At 35.6% G+C, this 17839-nt stretch overlaps 1 long non-coding RNA gene across 1 annotated transcript in view; it reads right to left on the reverse strand.

The window, feature by feature from the left end:
* Positions 1-17839, reverse strand: part of LOC121110691 — a 147646-nt gene that overhangs the window by 22057 nt on the left and 107750 nt on the right. The window contains exon 4 of the long non-coding RNA XR_005859591.2: positions 16518-16570. This is a non-coding gene — a long non-coding RNA (uncharacterized LOC121110691). The remainder of the gene's footprint in view (positions 1-16517; positions 16571-17839) is intronic.

Here is a 17839-nt window from a genome sequence, read left to right on the forward strand (position 1 = left end):
ACTGGGCATTAACACTGTGCATGTGTAATTTTATAAGCCCATCAATACTGCTCAAGTAGTTGTCATAAATTGCAGTTGAGACAAATAACTGAAGGGTTCTGAAAAGAAAAGGTGTACAAACAATAGGAACTGCAATCACCTTGCCAAGTATTAAAACACATGCTCGGATTGTCATTCCTCATGCTTCACAAAACTGTCCACACAGTGATTGCCTGGGGGTAGGAAGAGATATCCCTTTCATTACTGGGATCTCAGTCCAGCTCTGAACTCTTTCATATGGTACTGTTCAGTACCACCACAAGAATAACATGTTGGATAGACCATTAGTCTGATTCAGTGTGTCAGCCTCTGTGTTCTCTGCCTCTGTGTCATGTATCCAAGGCAGAAACTCTGCTTTATTAGCTAGTGATAAAGGAACTCTGAGCCCTAATAGCTGGGTCTTAAGGGAAACTGGCCATGAAAGAGCATGCTGGCTCTTGATTAGTAACACATGTGACTTCCCTTCCAGGCCTCTAACCAGATAATTTGGCAGCTAGGTATAGTCTTATGAAATAAGAAAAATACACTGTGTATTAGAAAACTACACAGGAATGAGATTTCACAATATAAAACCAATGAAGAATTATGCCTATTAATTCAACTATATGGGAACAGATCAATAAATATTTGCTAGAGTCAACCTTCAGAGAAGTAATGCTAGTTATTATAAAAAAAAACAAGTTCTCGCAAATATCTATAATATTTTACTGTGTATTTTTTGCATAATTAGGGGCTTCATCTTGCACACGGCAACCCTGCAAAAGTGAAATCATCATCAGCTACACTTCAAAATGTCAATGGTAGTATTAAAATATTTATATTTGATGCTCCATAGTGAGAGAGCCAAATACAGTCTTAATAGTTAGTGTTAAAAATAATATTATTGTTTATTGGTTATGTTCAAGCCTTCAGAAACAGTGGGCAAAATGGTGATGCTGTCTCTGGCACACCAATGTTTAAACAGTTCTAAACATTCAGCCATTTAATCTTCTTTAAGATACTATAGCCTGGTTTCAAAGGCACAGTAGGCAGATATCTCCATCTGCTTGCTATTTCACTATTCTGAATGGGCACAGAAGGGGAGATGGATCATCCTTTACAGAACCTAACAGCAAGGACTGTTTCTCCACACCTTTTAGGTATGCAGACCTGTTTTGGAATTATCTCTGGAGACTGACAGCTGAAAGACATCTACCTTCTAGGGTGCAAAATTGTCCCTTTTACTAAGCTCTGAGATTCTTATTCTTTTATTTCTCAGGATGGGATATCATTAGGATTGACTCTTTTTCACTGAAACCTGGTAATCTTTATATACCCAGCATCCAAAACTGATAGAGCTGGCATCATCTAGGCAGTCCCTTATAACTGTACAGTCAACAACTGCACGAGACTCAGTCACTTGTGTTTTCTGAAAAGTCAGATGGTAATGACAATTGTTACATGAAATTTTACTCGTGTGTCAGACCAAATTTTGTTGACTTTTGAAGCTTAAATCAAAAGAAACTTTAATTATTTCTCAAGGTGCATTAAAAAAAATCCCTGTTACATAAAATAGCAAAATAAAATTCTGGTTTTGTTTTGTGTTTTGGTTTTTTTTTTCCCTCCAAAATAGATTGCAAGAATCAATTTCATTGCACCTTACTTATATATATATTGCCAGATTGAGATATTACAAAAGTTTTGAAACTGTACCTGGCTGTTTAAGGGAGAAATCAGCAAGTTTAACACCAAATCTTATTTCTGTGATAGCAAAGTTACCTCTCCACGGGAAAAAAAAAAAAAAAAAAAAAAAAAAAACATAAAACCTCAACCTTTTAATTTAAGAGGAGAATTCTCCCTCTTTAAAAAGTCACTTTAAAATTAGTATTTAATATACTACCAAACACAAATGCTCTAAAAAAAAATTCAAGACTTCTAAAATACATTTTTTGTTGAGCATCTAAAATCAATATTAAAAAATTATCTTTTCCTGTGCGAAATGAGTTGCAAAGTACTCAACTATGATACCGTTATAGCTACCCTCATACGATAGTAGTTGTATAAAATATTTTAAGAGAATTTGATAATAATTTTGATTTTCCATTTGTCATAGGCCTCTTAACCTTTATAACACATTGTGCATGAGGATTAAGACCATTAGTCTAATAACTACAATTAGTCATAATTATCCTAACAGGGGATATTAGTTAATGAAATCTCATTTCAATGTTCGTAATAGATTTAATTAATACAATATTTATGTCAGCTTGGAAAACAGACATTTTGCAATGGACCTAATTCTTAATGAGTTGCCAAGAAGTACTATTTTAATCAAAGTTGCCAAAATATAATCATGTCACCTCTCAACGTGTCATAAATTTACCTTGCAGCAGACAAAATAACAAAAGAGAATATGAAAATCTTTAAACCTATTCCCTTTAGTTTTGTTGAAAATAATTTTTAATCATCCCTGGCTGGCACTTTTCTAATAGTTCATCTTTCTTTTCAACTTCCAGCTTTCATTAGTATCATAACGAGTAACTTAAACGTTATTCAGTTGCTAGTGTCCTTCCCTTGCATATGTCCATTCTAAGAGAATGCCAATAAAGTCAAACAAGCTGCAAATTTCCAACAGCAGAAAGAGATCACAATGAAGAAAGGATAGCTATATCACTATTGTCTCTTAACAGTCCTGGGCTCAGTGAATTCATGTTTACATTTATGCAATTAGCACTTAAGAGGCATTAGCAGCACATGTTGAATTCTAAGTGATAACTGAATGCTTGTGTTGAATTTATCACAGAAAAACATAAATTAAAGAATAGTTTTGTTTACCAGTTTCAAAGGCCTTATGCTGATATAATCAGGCTTTCTCTCTAAATCTGTTGCGGTCTTTGTTCTACACTATGCAGAGTGTGAGCTTTACTACTGTTCTCATAACTCAGGGCCTAAAGCATTGTATAGAATCTGCTTTGGATTTACAGAAATATCCTTACCTGTGAACGGATGCAGCTTTAACAGCGGCAAAAGTGAAGGGAGTCCATTCTCAACAGAACTTTATAAACTTCAGTAAAATCTTTCCAAGTCTTACTCCCCCATCTGTACTACTTGTTACAGTGTCCAGACCAAGCTTGGCACCACATCACTTTAGAACAGGAAGTATATCACACTGGTATGGTATCACACCAGCCATCTAGTGGGGATCCACAACAGCCAAAAGGATTTAGAGTCCTACGTTTAAGCACAAAACTAAAGTTTCAAAAAGTGATAGAATCTTCAAGGAAAAAAAATACACTTCAAATGAAAATAAAAGAAAGTCTTCATTGTTCTGAGTACCAGATTGAAGGCTCTTGTGAGCTTTGCTCTCCCCCTGAAGACAAAGAAATTGATAAGTCTTTCATCCTTTCAGCCTCACCTGCCAAAGAACCACGGACGCTTAGTCTGCCTGTCCCTGATGAAAGCAGCAAATGGTCCAGGTACTTGGACTATTCACATAAAAGCTAAAACTGAGGACAGTCTTCTAGGTGAGCAACAAGAGACCCAAAATATTCATTCTTCCCACCAGAAAAATGTTTCCTTTGAAAAAAAATATGTTTCCTATAAGAAATTTGTTTTAATAGAAAGTTATCAGCTTCTATAAGCTCTTAACACCTGTGCATGAACTCTGATAAATTAATCTACATGCTGGGTAGTATGACAACATTTAACAAAACTTTTCCAAAAACTACTAAGTAGAATAGAAGCTAGACTTCCACTCATGACTTAAACAGTTTTGATGCAGATTCTTTGGAAATGTAAACTTCAGAGTTTTCAAATATTTGGTGCTAAGGATAAAAATAAATTGGGGGAGCACTTAACTGAGACTTGAGGCTGTAAAGCCTTCTACAAGTAAGATTATGTAAAAAATATATATCAGTTATAAATGACTGACTTTTCCATGCGAGTGGATTGATATGGATTTATTTGATCTTCTGAAAGATCATTTGCTTTGTTTACAATTGTTTCTATCCTGTGCAAACCACTGGAGGGAACATGGTGAGCCCAGAGTTCTTTTCTCCCCCATCACACTTTCCCATGCATTTTCTTATGCCAGCCCTTGAGCTCACGTGGACATATCACTATTTAGACAGGGAGCTGATACCTTGCAAGGTGATCTTCAGTTGTTTCTTTTTAATTTGGTTTGCAGCTGTGTTAGCTCATTGAGGACATGGGAACAAATCTGAGTCAGAATGAGGAGTTTGGAATTGCCCTGGCTTCCCCTATTTCATGCACTAGTAATACAGTGTGTCAGAGACAGAAACAAAGTTACTGAAGTTTGGGTTCAAACCTCTCAGTAGGCCTCTTATGCTATTCCATACTCCTGCAATTTTTTTCATTTTAAAATTTAAAAGACTTGGACTCTCGAAAGAAAAATTATGTTCACCTTGATGTAAATGGCATTTATAGATCTTTGTTATCCATATCTGCTTTATGATTTTTTTTTTTTTATTTTTTTACATTACGCTGTTGCAATTCACTGTAGGATAGGGTCAGGTATAAAGTCTGTAAACCACCTGATCTCTGCAGAAGCCTTCTTTTTCCTAAACAATACACGTCTAAAATTAAAGGTGATGCATGAAGTGATATATGTAGTTATAAGGCATATCATGTCTTATAATTAACATTTTGAAGAGCCATAGTACATTTTATACATTTCATAAGTGTTCCCTGAAGAAGGATAAACATGATAGTGTTATGTACCTTATTATTATGTAAAATTAAAAATTTCAGTGAGCTTTCAGCTGAAAGGACACTCTGCTATATAATTTTTTGTTTTGATTACTGAGTGAATAGATACACAGAACTCATACATGATGTTTGTTTTCCTCAGCTATCAAAAACCTAACAGCAATACACACTAAAAATCTATTCTGGTTACCAGTCAGATAATCAGGAAAAGTGAAGTTTGTCTTGGACAGTTCTGGAGTTTAATACTCACCTGCTATTGAAATCTATCCCACAGAGAAAACAATCTCAAAGAAAATGATCTCAAATAAAAGAATGGTGAGGTGCTGGAACAGGCTGTCCAGAGAGGCTGTGGATGCCCTATCTCTGGAGATGCTTAAGGCCAGGTTGGATGGGCCCGAGGTAACCTGATCTAGTACTTGACCTAGCAGCTGGCAGCCCTGCCTGTGGCAAGGCGATCTGAACATGATGATCCTTGGGGTCCTTTCCAACCCAAGCCATTTTACAACAACACGTGTGCAAAGTAACCTAACCCTATTTTTGAGGATTCCAAGAACATTTAGCACTGGCCTATCCCCACTTCCATTGAGAAGAGAATCACCCAAAGGGAAGCTTTACATTAGTTATTGTCAACCTGGAAATTCACAAATAATACACATGATAATGAAGAACACTTTAAAATATTGCCCTAATTATTATTAATTCCTCTGGTATTTGTGGTAATAATGGTAATTATGTTGAACTCATTTTGCACTAATGTGAGTGCTTCACTTCTGGAACTCAATATTAATTCGTAACATTGTATTGAAGCATTATTCAAGAAGGATATTATACATTATGTTTTCCTAAGATCTGCAAACTCTTTAAAAAGAAAGGCATCCTGTGGGGAAAACAAACAAACAAACAAACAGACTAACTAACTATTTTTCATCTGAGGATATTGTTTTTTTTTTATTAAACCTGTAGTTTCTGCAGAGATTTAACAGTGATGAAAACTGACAAGGTTGAAGGGAATAAGCTAAGGCTCTTGTCACAGGGAATACATACCGGGAGAGAAGAAAAATCTTGTACTTTTCAAAGGCATTTGCTTAGATCATTTTTGCTTTTGTTTTACCCCTAGTGACAACTGTCAGATTAATGCCACAGGAAATTAAAAATTATGAGTTTATTCAGTACATAAGGAGTACTAGGTTCTGCTAATGTTGACTATAACTGATTGCAACACCAATCTATAACAAGACTTGGGAAATTCAGTTTGCATGTCTGTTGCAGCGTACCACCGATGCTGCTTCTGTTTAAGGAAGCATCTCCACTATACTATATTTACTAATGATCAGAGCACTAGAGATGTATTAGTCAACAGCAATTGAATTTTTAGGAAACAAATAATTTAAACCTTAACTTATAAAACTTCAAAACTTAGCTATCCATGTGGTTTCTTTCTCTCTTCAAGCTGTTTGTTTCATCTATGCCTGATCACCTTCCACAAAGGTGAAAGGCCAAACCCAAAGCAGTTACTTGTTTTCTTTTGCATTTTTCTAAGTCTCTTTCAAAAACCTGGCAAGTGCTGAGAACTACTATTCACAGCAGGACAGCGCAAAAGCATTGTTGTGTATTATTACCCATGGCGGTGAGGCCGATGTAAACAGCTACAGTATCCCGCCACTCATCCACCCTCCAGAACTGAGTGGTGAATTTCTATTATTCAAAGCATCTTCTTATTGTGCAGCTGATGGGAAGTCAGAGGGATGAAAATCATTGGCAAGGAGAAAAAAGTCCTAAAGTCAGCTCTACTGCCCAGGAAAAAAAAATAAAATTAAAAAAAAAATTGTATGGTCTTAAGTTTAGGTACCAGTTAAATCCATTGAGGGATCAAATAAAATGGGATTAAAGTAGCACATAGGCTTCTATGTGCAGGTATTTGTGCTCTGCCAAAGAAAAACAACTGGCAAGTGCTCATTCAAATTCATGAGCAATGTCACTATTTTCACAACTTTTCATTTTCACTTTTTGCAAACACTGGACTTTGTGAACTTTATTGTGCTAAAATACACACAAAAATCAATGTGCAAAATCAAACGAGCTTTGTTAAGCTCAAACTCTGTTATTCTAGACAGAGCACAGCTGGAAATCCTTTGAGTTTTGCTGACTGTTTCTTTGGAATAGAGAATGCGTAACACCTTCCTCCACCCACCCCCACCCCCCATTCTAGGCTGTTGCTATGTGCCTCTGATTCCTGGATACCAGATTCCTCTCAGCAGCAGACAAGCAGATATAGCTCAACATAGCCTAAACGCTGCCAGCATCACACAGTCACCTTTCTCCCCCACAACTTTTTCTTTCATACACTGCTTGCTTAATCATCTGCAGTTGAGGATACCTATCATAGTAATGGGATTGAGTGAAGGAAAGGAGAAGTGAGATGTAGGGAAAAAAAATAGTGCAGGAAGATTCCCTGTGAAAAGATTCCTGCCTACCTAGCATGTTCTCCTTGATACTATGATGTTTCCCCATAAAGGAAGCCTTTGGATTGACCAGTAAGCATATACTTCAAAAAAGACAAAAGGAAGAAGAAATAGAAAATCTTTAACCTGACTTAGACAGCTGCTCAGAGACGATCACATGAAAACACCCTCACAAAGCAGAAAGCGAACAAAAGCTGGTAAGCTTTTCTCAAAGGAAAGCTCTCCCGTGTTGTCCATGTCTCCTACATACTTTTGTCAACAGCTCTCCTGCAAAACTTCTAGAAGGGAAGGAAACTTTTAACATAAACTTCTCAAGTGAATGCAACTATTATAGATTGTATCAAGATGTGATGTAACTGTCTGATAATGCTACAGATTTTTTTTTTAATCAGCATTACTTTCCTACTTTCCCGATTCTTTGCAGTAGTTTGATAAGCATTATATTTCAGTATTTATTACGTTTGTATTGTAATTTTTTGTATATAAATAAAGCAGATTTTACAGTGTCTTACATTTTCACTTTAAATACCACAACTGTCCATCAAACTTTAAAAATTTGCTTTGAAAGTATGTTGAAATTTGTATTTACCACTTCACTGTGCTGATAGTAATTAGTAGAACAAAACTGTATACCACAGATATTTTCTTTTTTTTTTTCTTTTTTTCATTTTTTTTTTCTTTTTCTTTTATGGCTGGATAATTCCATCAGGAAGGAATAAAATTAGGCCACTCTTTAATACACTGTGAGGTGCATCTGTCTTACATAAGACAAAGTTCACCAGCTATATGAAAAATTACTTTTATTGTCATAATTTAATTCTATAAGATATGACTTTTAAAGTCCAGAAAGTTATTGTTTTTAAGACTGAAAAAATTCTGCATTAACAGACTACACAGGAACATTATTTAAATACTGGAAATGCGAAGAAAAAAAATGCAATCATTGATTTCATTGATTCAGATAAATGCTATCACCATTAAATTAGAAGGGAAGTAGGAGGGATAATCCGGTAAAAAAAACTACGTAGCAAAAATAGATTTAAACTCTCTCTTTTACTAAATCAAAGTTGAAGGAAAGGAGTATTCAGGGCCATACTGCACATCATGGACATGCCCTGTTCCAATAATGCATTGATTTTCTAAAGCAGAACATTATTGGTCAATAAGACCATAAGAAAGTGTTTTGTTTTTTTTTTCTTTGGTCTTGATGGGCAGCAATTTCAGCACAGAAGTGCAGTCTTTCAAGTGTTTATGTGAACTCATCACTATGTATTAATATCATTGGAATAACTGGAGGGCTAAATATTGATTAAAGCTCTAGATCTCATCTTTGAAACAAGTGTCTTGATACAGAGCAATTAGTGAAGTCAGAGGTCAAAAGTGCAACCTTTCTGGTATTTTTTTATTTGAGAAATCAGAGAATGAAAAGGAGAATAGCAAGGATGCAGAGCAGAAACAAAATAGTTGCTACTATAGAAAGTGCACAAGGAAGCATATTCAGCTTCTCACAACATATATGTCACCACATCAGACTGAGTTAGTGATGGGACGAAATTCAAGATGTCCTGCTTCATGTACTTGTTGATTCATGATCATAAGAAGGGATTCTTTGTTTTTATCTTTAAACTCTGTAGGTAATTGCCATTTTCTTTCTGTAAAAATTATCTTTTTTAGTTGTTTTCAATATTTCTGTTTAAAACATCACTTGACTTCCTGTAGTTGTATGTTGTTTCTTTGAAACATACAGTTCCAAATGATCTTCTGATAGGATAACACTGCAAAGCTTCTTCCTTGTCCTACTTTTGACTTCTTTTTTTCAGCACAAACTACACAACTTTCTGGGGGTATTTTTAGGCTTCTCTGTGTAATAATTAGTCTGTAATTACAATCTATCAATTTTGTTTAATATTTATAGAATCATAAAGTGCCTTGGGTTGAAAGGGACTGTAGAAAAAAAAAGCAATAGCAGATATAGCTGCTTCAAACCAGTCTTAAATTTACTAAGAAAAACAGAGCTCACAATGCAGTAAAGAAAGAATTACTTGCCCCTTACCATGGATCAGGACTTATCAAAAGCTCTGAAGAAGGAAGCCTATAAGGAGAGATCCTTCCCTTGTAGCTGCCAGACCTTAAATGAGGTTGGGAAGGGTGGGGAGGGGGGAGGGGAGACAGGCTCCACCCCCTTCTGGTTGCACAGGTGAATTGCTTCCACCTGAGCTCCCAGAGCTGGCTGTACCTCTTCACTAGGTGCTCAATTACTGGTTTAGGCTGTGACTTAACAGTTCCCACACAGTGACCTTAAAGTCCATCCAGTTCTCATCCCTTGCTGTGGACAGGGTTGCTCTCCACCAGATCAGACTGCTCAGGGTCCCATCCAGCCTGGACTTGAATGCTTCCAGAGATGGGACATCCACAGCTTCTCTAGGTAGCCTGTGCGAAGGGCTCACCATTCTCTTAGGAAAGAATTTCTCCTTAGTATCAGACCTAAATCTCCCCCTTTTCCTATCACTGCCTGCCTATCTCTCTTTTCATCTTTTTTATTAGCCCCCTAGAAGTCCTGTGAGGTCTTCTTGGAGCATTCTCTTCTTTCTTTTCTCTTGGCTGAACAGCTTCAGCTCTCTTGGTCATTCTTCATAGGAAATAAATATGCTATGTTTCCTATTTAGAGATTATTAAATAAAATACTAAATTCTGTTAGTTAGCTCAACAACCCAACAAGGTCATAGTTTCAGATAGGTCAGAATTCAATATGGGATAAGCATTTGTTTGTTTTCTCAAGGCATCAGTAATAATGGTTTTTAGTATTGCAAGGCCTGATTTCCTACTGGCACTTATATCACCACAAAATGAACTTAACATACTGTCAAATTGAAACTGAACTGGTGATCCTAACAGTGACATTTCAATACTGGTGTAAACAGTTATATAAGAACTTGGCAAAGGATTTGGCGTTGAAGTTCAGAACCTCATAAGCCTCAAATCAGGGCTTTCCAGAGTCAACTTTTAGTTAAGGAGGAGAAAAATAATAATTTTCCCTGAAAGGCCTTAGCCTAGGCAATATTCACTCAAACCATAGCAGTTCTGTCACCTGATGGAGCACGTGCAGTGAATTTTTCCCCTTTCCTGATGGCCAAATGTGGGTCTGCTGTGTTTTTGGCTGTCGTGAGTTGCAAAAAAATAATAGGTCAGTGGCAACACAGAGTTATGCTATGGTAAATCTCCTATTTTTCTTCCATTTTCTCTTCCTCATTTCCCACCTCTCCATGCAACCTGTAACTTATGCCAGGAGAGCTTATTTTCTGAGTTTTTAAATTCAGTTTGGTTTGATCATTTCTTTTCAAATCTTTTCCAGGCAGTTGACTGATGACAGTTATGAAGTATTGACTGCAGAATGGTTTAATCTCTAAATGCAACCTCTCCAGAACTGTTGTTTTTGGAAATGATTTTTAGTGCAACAGATGACTAGGGTAGATAAGAGCCTTTTTATGCAAAGGTCTCCTTTATTACACACATCTTAAATATTTGTACTCAAATATTACATCTGATGCCAAGTCTTCTATGATACTTTGTTGCTGCTGTTCAAGAGAAATATTTCTCTAACTGAAATCAAGTGGAAGCAGACATGATATCTGTTGTTTACTTGAAAGAAGAAGATTGCCTCTGAAATGAGCCAATTAATTTCTAGCTCTATAGGAAAGTTCTCAGTTGTTTTTTTTTATTATTATTTTTTCATCTCTGAAAGGTACACACAGTACATAGAAGCCAATATTATCTTATAGAAGACTGTCGTATCTTTCAGGAACAAAAGACAGAATACTTTATAAATGGAATGGTTTTCATCATCATAGAAGGACAAGTCAACAGTGCAGAGTGAAGACCATACCTACAGGAAGCCATTTTAGAGAAAATGTGCAGAAAAATTGACAATTCATGAGTCCGACAGCAGGCAATGAATGATGTGCAGAAGAATCTAACATCAAGTTTTTTGGATATGCGTGGTCAGGACAGAACTTGGCTACAGTGTGGGCCTCGTTTCTAGTATTTACGAATCTGAAATATATATTGTCTTATACATACTGAACATGTTAATATATTAAATATGTAGAGGGGGTTGTGTTGTTTTCTTTTTTTACATTTGAAGAACTGCATACTCCATATGAGATTATGTGTGACTTATGTCTGACACATGAGCTTGTTTAATACCACTGAGATATATGCACAATTATTTTTTTTAAATTGCTAGTAATTTCTTTAAACTTTACCTGAGCTCCTTAAGATAGATTAATTTCTTTAAAGAGAAGTATCCATTTCCTCCTTCCCAGAAAATTAGACCCTTATTGAAGAACTTAATTTAAAAGAATTATTTCTCAGAGTAAAGCAGTGATATTACGAAGCCATGGTTTCTTATGTACTTTATAATCTAGTGAAAAAGATGACTTACATATAAGAATTTTTTTTAGACAGAAAGATACATTTTCCATAATAAAAAAGCTATTTAGCAAGCTTTGGCTTCTGCCTTAGAACAGAATCAAACCAAAGATAACAATCTGTATGAAGAGCCATAACTTCTGCCAGTATCAACATTTTTGTGATTAATACATTACTTTTATATTGAAAGGTTAATATTAATTTTTAAAGTCACTTCTTCTTTATCCTAGAACCATTTTTCTATAGCTTACTGCACTTAGCTGTTAAAATCAAGATAACAAGATGAACCACCTATCTAATGGGAAAAATATTAAACACCCTGTCAGTTTTCCACGCTTCAATATTCTACTGCATCAGAAAGTAAACATGCTTACTATTATCTTTTTCAGAAACTCTTTTGGCTTTTGTGACCAAAGCAAATATGACTAGTAAATAAATTCATAAGAAATTTATTTGTTGTGGTTTTGACTCATAATATAAAATGTTAATATTTTCAATAAAAAATAAGTGGAAAATGTTTCTTGTATTTAATTTAGCATTTCAGATTGTGTTGCAACTGCTGATACTATTTGAAATTGACTTTCAGATAATGACATTAGAAAACTACTTAATTCTGATTACAAAATGAGAGACTTCACAGTCTAATGAATTTTTAATAAAGCTCCTGTGTATCATTGTATGAGCTTGCTCCTTAACGCATGGGATAGAGATAACATTCCATTTGTTTCCCTGTGTCAGGGAAATGATAATAAATCATCTGAATATTTACGTTCTCACAGTACTCTTTTGTGAATGAGGTCTCTCAAACATGTAGGACAAAATTCTTCTCTTAGACTTCTACATTTGAAAAATTGATGCATCATGTCTTAATTTGTTCTTCAGGAAAACATGTTCATTCTGTAAATAACATATATGAGATGTCAAAGTGCCAAATATTTAGTACTGCCTTGGTTATCTCAACATAACCTGCCTAAAATATAGGCATGTAGTTTATTTTGGCTAACTCAATTGCTTGTATTATTAATGGAAGTTAAAACCTTGCAAAAAAATTTCTTCTGTAAATATCTTTTTTTTTTTTTTTTTTTTTTTTTTGCATACCTGTTATAAACCACTTGTAACTTACTAGGTATGCTTTGAACTGTATTAAAAACACCAAAAAACTGTATGTGTATGTAGATATTGGAAATAAGATGGATTAGGTACTTTGATCTATAAAAAAAAAGGAAATAAGTAAAGCTTCACATCTTGTTACTACTCAAGGACCCATGAGGAAAACAGACATAATATTATCTTTTGGTGGGGACTTTCTGGAAGATGATAGAGAATGAATATTTGACTTAATTATTTTTCTCATGCCTGTTTCAGAAGAAAAAGCATCAGGACTACTGAGACTGCTGGCAGTCACAAGCACTGAATTAAGAAGCTGTACCTCTATGACATTGTTCCGTGGGAGATGTCTGTTTATGATCTAATCCTGTTGTTTGTGTTATAATCACAAGCAAGCCATAAGTCTCCTAAACATTTACTTAGATATGGTAAAACTATAAGAATGGGATAACTTTTGCCTTTGCCTGATTATTTCTGGGCACTGCGTTACCACTTCAAAACTGTTGCAAATGTGAAATAACTCAATGTTCATTAAAAAAAAAAAAAAAAAATTAAAGAGAACATAAATTTAGGTGGTGTTTTTCTCCCTTTTCCTATCTTGTCCTACCAAATTTCTGTCTATTCTGTGTTTCGAGATGCTGGCTAAATGGGTGTGAACTCTGGTGTTTGATAATACAGACAATTCTTTTTTGTGTTATGAAGTTACTTTTATGAAACTTTTTTTTTCTTTCTGCTAACATCACTCTAATAAAAATGTCTTAAGTGTAACAGAATGATGCAAGATCTCATTTTCTACTGCTGAGGGAATATAACAGGAGAAAGCTGAAGGCTATTTTTCCCTTATGCTTGCAGTAAAGGAGACTAGAATAATATAAAAGTACTTAAAGAAGTCAGATGTTAGAACAAGGGCATTAGAGAATGGGTCAGAAAGACACAGAGAAGGTCTGGGAAGAAAACAAGAAAAATACAGAACAACTTTCCTAGCAAAGAGATGAGGACCATCTGAGATCAGAAGTATATCAGGAGTTATTTAACCTATATCTTATACAAATTCTTGTGTAACTAAAAATATCTCAGTACTCATCACTGGAAACTGAATTTAGAGAAAGCTGAAGCAAGATAATGAATGGAGAATTAATTCTACATTTGTTTACTTCTTATACTATTCTGTAAAGAAGGTAGAGATTCAAAACTTGTAATTCCTGTTTATTATGTGCTGTTCATCTGAAGTATCCCTTAAAAACTAGTGGTAAGTCTGGATCTGGAATTCTGTCAAAATTCGGTCAGGGATCTCTTAGTGCACTTCCATGAAGAAGTAAAAGACAGAGCAATGGTGTCTGGGACTTATGCCTTCTGATACCTGTTATTCACTGTGTGGCAAGGAGGGATGTCAACCATGGACTGGTTTTATCACCCACCAGGTAAAGATGCTGTATGCCTCAGCACCCTCAAAGGAGATCAGGTGGCAACACTTTATATAAAACTCATTTAGAAAGGAATGGGTAACTTCATGCAAAAGTGGGGGGAAAAAGTATTCTTGAGGAAACCAGCACCCAAAGGTTACAAAAATGATTTGGGTTAGAAGGGACCCTTAAGATCAACTAGTTCCAGCCCTCCTGCAGGAGGCATGGACGCCTCCCTCTAGACCAGGTTGCTCAAAGCCCTATCTAGTCTGGTCTTGAGTGCTTCCAGGGAGGGGGAATCCACAACCTTTCTGGGCAGCCTGTTTTACCACTCCCACAGTAAAGAATTTCTTCCTAATATCTAGTCCAAATTTACTATATTCCAGTTTAAAACCATTTCCCCTTGTCCTGTTGCTACATTCCCTTCTAAAAAGTCCCTCCCCTGCTTTCCTGTCCTCTCCATTCCTCAAAAGAGAAAGACAGAAAGGATGAGAGATTGAACATAAGTAAAAAAATATCACCAGGCCTTTTAAACTGAATCTTATTTTGATCTGTCAGCAGGAATCATGTCCTTGGTATAGCAAGTAAATTTTTCTCCAAGTCCTAAAAGAGACAGTATGCCCTGTTACTATCCAAACTGAAGTTCAGTCAGATATGTCTGGTGATACTCAACTTAAAGCTTTGTTGACACTGGTCAGCTTGCTGCATGCACTTGACAGTAAAACCTGTAGGAAAATATTTTTTGCTGCCTTGCTTATACATACAGTGAAAAACTGGATGTTTTCATCCAACTTTCATTCCAACTTCTAAACAGTAGCAATTCTTCTAAATACAGTTTAAAAACAAAAGCTCTAAATTAAACTTGATCAAGCTAATCAGAATTGATCTGAAAATAAGCTACTGGTAGGAAGAAACAATAATATGGTTAGCTCTCGTGATACCTGGAGAGATTCTCTTTTGTGTAGGAAAAAATGTAACATGTCATAAAACTAATATTTCCACTGATGCCAACGATTTTTAATGTATAATGAGCTACAAATTTTGGTTCCCAGGCTCGACTATGGAGCTCCTTCTGTAGATCTCCCTTGGTACTTCTGGACTGGGAAGTCAAAATAAAACATTATTTGCAAAAAATCTTCAAGTGGTGACTGGACATCTCTACAGATTACTAATTATGTGGTTTTATTTTAGTACATTGTGTTTGATTGATTCCTTTAATTTCTAGAAAGACTTTTAATGAACTAGATTAAAACATATTAAATTTTGTTTCGTGTAGTGTGGGATTCATACATTTTCATCCACCAGCTTCATTTTGGTTGCTATGGTCCACAGCAGATTTTTTTTTTCCTGCTGATGAGCTTAAGAACACAGGGAGCTGTGCAAAAGCTATGTAAATTTCAGTTACAACAGGAATATGATCCTCATAATTCTGAATATAAAAGTATAATCTTATGCTGGAAAAAAAAAGCTCAAACTATTTTATCTCCTTTATCACTTTTTTTTTTTTTTTTTTTTTTTTTTGAGTTATAGTTGCTACAGAAACTGATACTGGATTGTGACATTGCACACTAACAGAAAAAAAAAAAAACAAGTCAAAAGTTAAGGGAGATACTTAATTTACTGCTAAAACCTTTGGGAATTTCAAGACAAAAGTTGGCTATCAGAGTTGTGGTGATCTAAATACACCAGATTGAACTTCAGTGTTACTGAGCATGGTTGCATGATCTTTCTTCATTTCTGTTATATGATATTGTATCTCTGGGATGTTAATTTTCATATTTGTTTTCAAAAAAAAAACCCATGAAAACATGAGAATTACAAGAAGACATTTATTTTATCATTAATGCTTGGATGATTTCCTATGGAGTTACCCTTTTTCCCTTTTAATCTATTTCCAGAAAAATGTTATATCCTGTTTATGGTAAGTGTGTGCTCCAAATGGAGTATTTTAGCAGGTTCTGCTACAGTGCTAGGAAGTCTTTTTACCAGAATTTATACTTTCAAATTCAAGTTAATGGCTGGTTGTGCACTCAGCATATGATTTCCACAAAGTGCTGACAAAACTTTCCTCCTGCTAAAGGAAATAGAGTATTTTTTTGCAGACTTCAGCAAAAGCATACAAAAACTAGGTAGAGGACTACAGCAGAAGCTCAGGTGCCATACATTTTAACAGATGAGATACAGCTACATGACAGCACAAACCTATTCTCACTTGCAGAATTACTATATAAGTTAGGCTTGTGCTTTGAGCTTATGAAATTACTGCTCTCAGAGGGTGATCTAGAACAGGTGAAGTCAAGGTGTTGATATAAGCAGAACCAAATTTTCGCTGCATGAAAAGCCATGAGCACAGTCCATGTTTCTTACTCACCTGACAGGTGCTCTGCGTCTTAGAACAATGAGGTCATTTTCTTCCTTAAGTAGCTGTAAGTAAAAATTAGGATACCAGTGAAAACAAGTGCTATTACTGTTGCCGATGTGGTTGCCAAGCTATAAAAACTCATCAGAGAAGGGATGAGCTAGTAAAACAGCATGTAGGCATAGAGATCTATACCAGCACTCCACAATAAACACTGAGAATGGCAGCAGTTGTATAGAAATACGGAGTTAAGAGGGAGGCACTGGCTTAGTCAATAAACTCTATTTGCTGTTCTGTTCCTTATGTAAAACTGAAAATAATATAGTGAGGCTGCTCCCTGTATTCCTACCCTTTTCTCTGGTTCTTCTAGAAGCCTCTACAGCTGCTTAGGCTGCACTGACCAGGAAAAGTGACATGCTCTGCATGGCTGGCATATGGTCTTTAAGAACTGCCTGGACTAGTTACTACTGAGCCTCCAGACCAACGCTCTTTTTGGCTGGAAAAAAGGACTCTGTCCTTTTTCCTGGAGAAATTAGGTCTTTCCTTTTTCTCCTCCTTTTCATTTTTCCTTTTCTAGTGTTGTGGAGGTGAACCCACCTTTTCTTCAGTTTAAAACATTTACCTTCTTTTACTATAAATGAGCAGAGAAAGACCTCTGTTTTTCTCAGGGTCTATACTTCCTTTATAACATGATCTCATATTAATAATACATGTAAAGCTTATTTAAAATATCAACTTATCTACTGGAAAAAAGAAAGCAGCAGCTCCAAACAGTTCCCCAGCTGAAAATGGGAATTAAACTACAGCAATAAACAGCACGAAAATAATTCTCATAGGTCAAGGGGGGTATTCACAAGGCAGAGGCTAATCAGGCCTCAGTATCATAACAGAGACACTAATTGCCTGATTTTCAGTGTCACTGGGCACCTGCACCTCCTACTGAAGTATACGTTACTGACAGAGGAACAACATAATAAGAATGAATAGGGTGGTTTTCCTTAAGGATGTGGCATATTAGAATGCAAAAAAAATTACAGCAGCAGATAACATTAATAGAAATACTTTATTCTCATGATGTTCTGAGTTTGCCATTTTGTTATAAATTCTATTTAAAGAAGTGTTTAAAATTCATAATGCTCAATGACTGAGTCTATTTGTCAGTATGACAGGCTCAGAAAAACAATTCTGACATCGAAGCTAAAACCTATGCAGTGTGAGTTACCAGTCATAGATGAGAAAATGCCAACCAACCCAGCACAGATTTTGAAAATGCCCTGTGATAAGCTGCATAAAAATTTCCATGGAAACACAGAGAGTTGGCCTTTCAACAAGTA

The sequence above is a fragment of the Gallus gallus genome, chromosome 4, assembly GCF_016699485.2.
Source record: "Gallus gallus isolate bGalGal1 chromosome 4, bGalGal1.mat.broiler.GRCg7b, whole genome shotgun sequence".
NCBI lineage: Eukaryota > Metazoa > Chordata > Aves > Galliformes > Phasianidae > Gallus > Gallus gallus.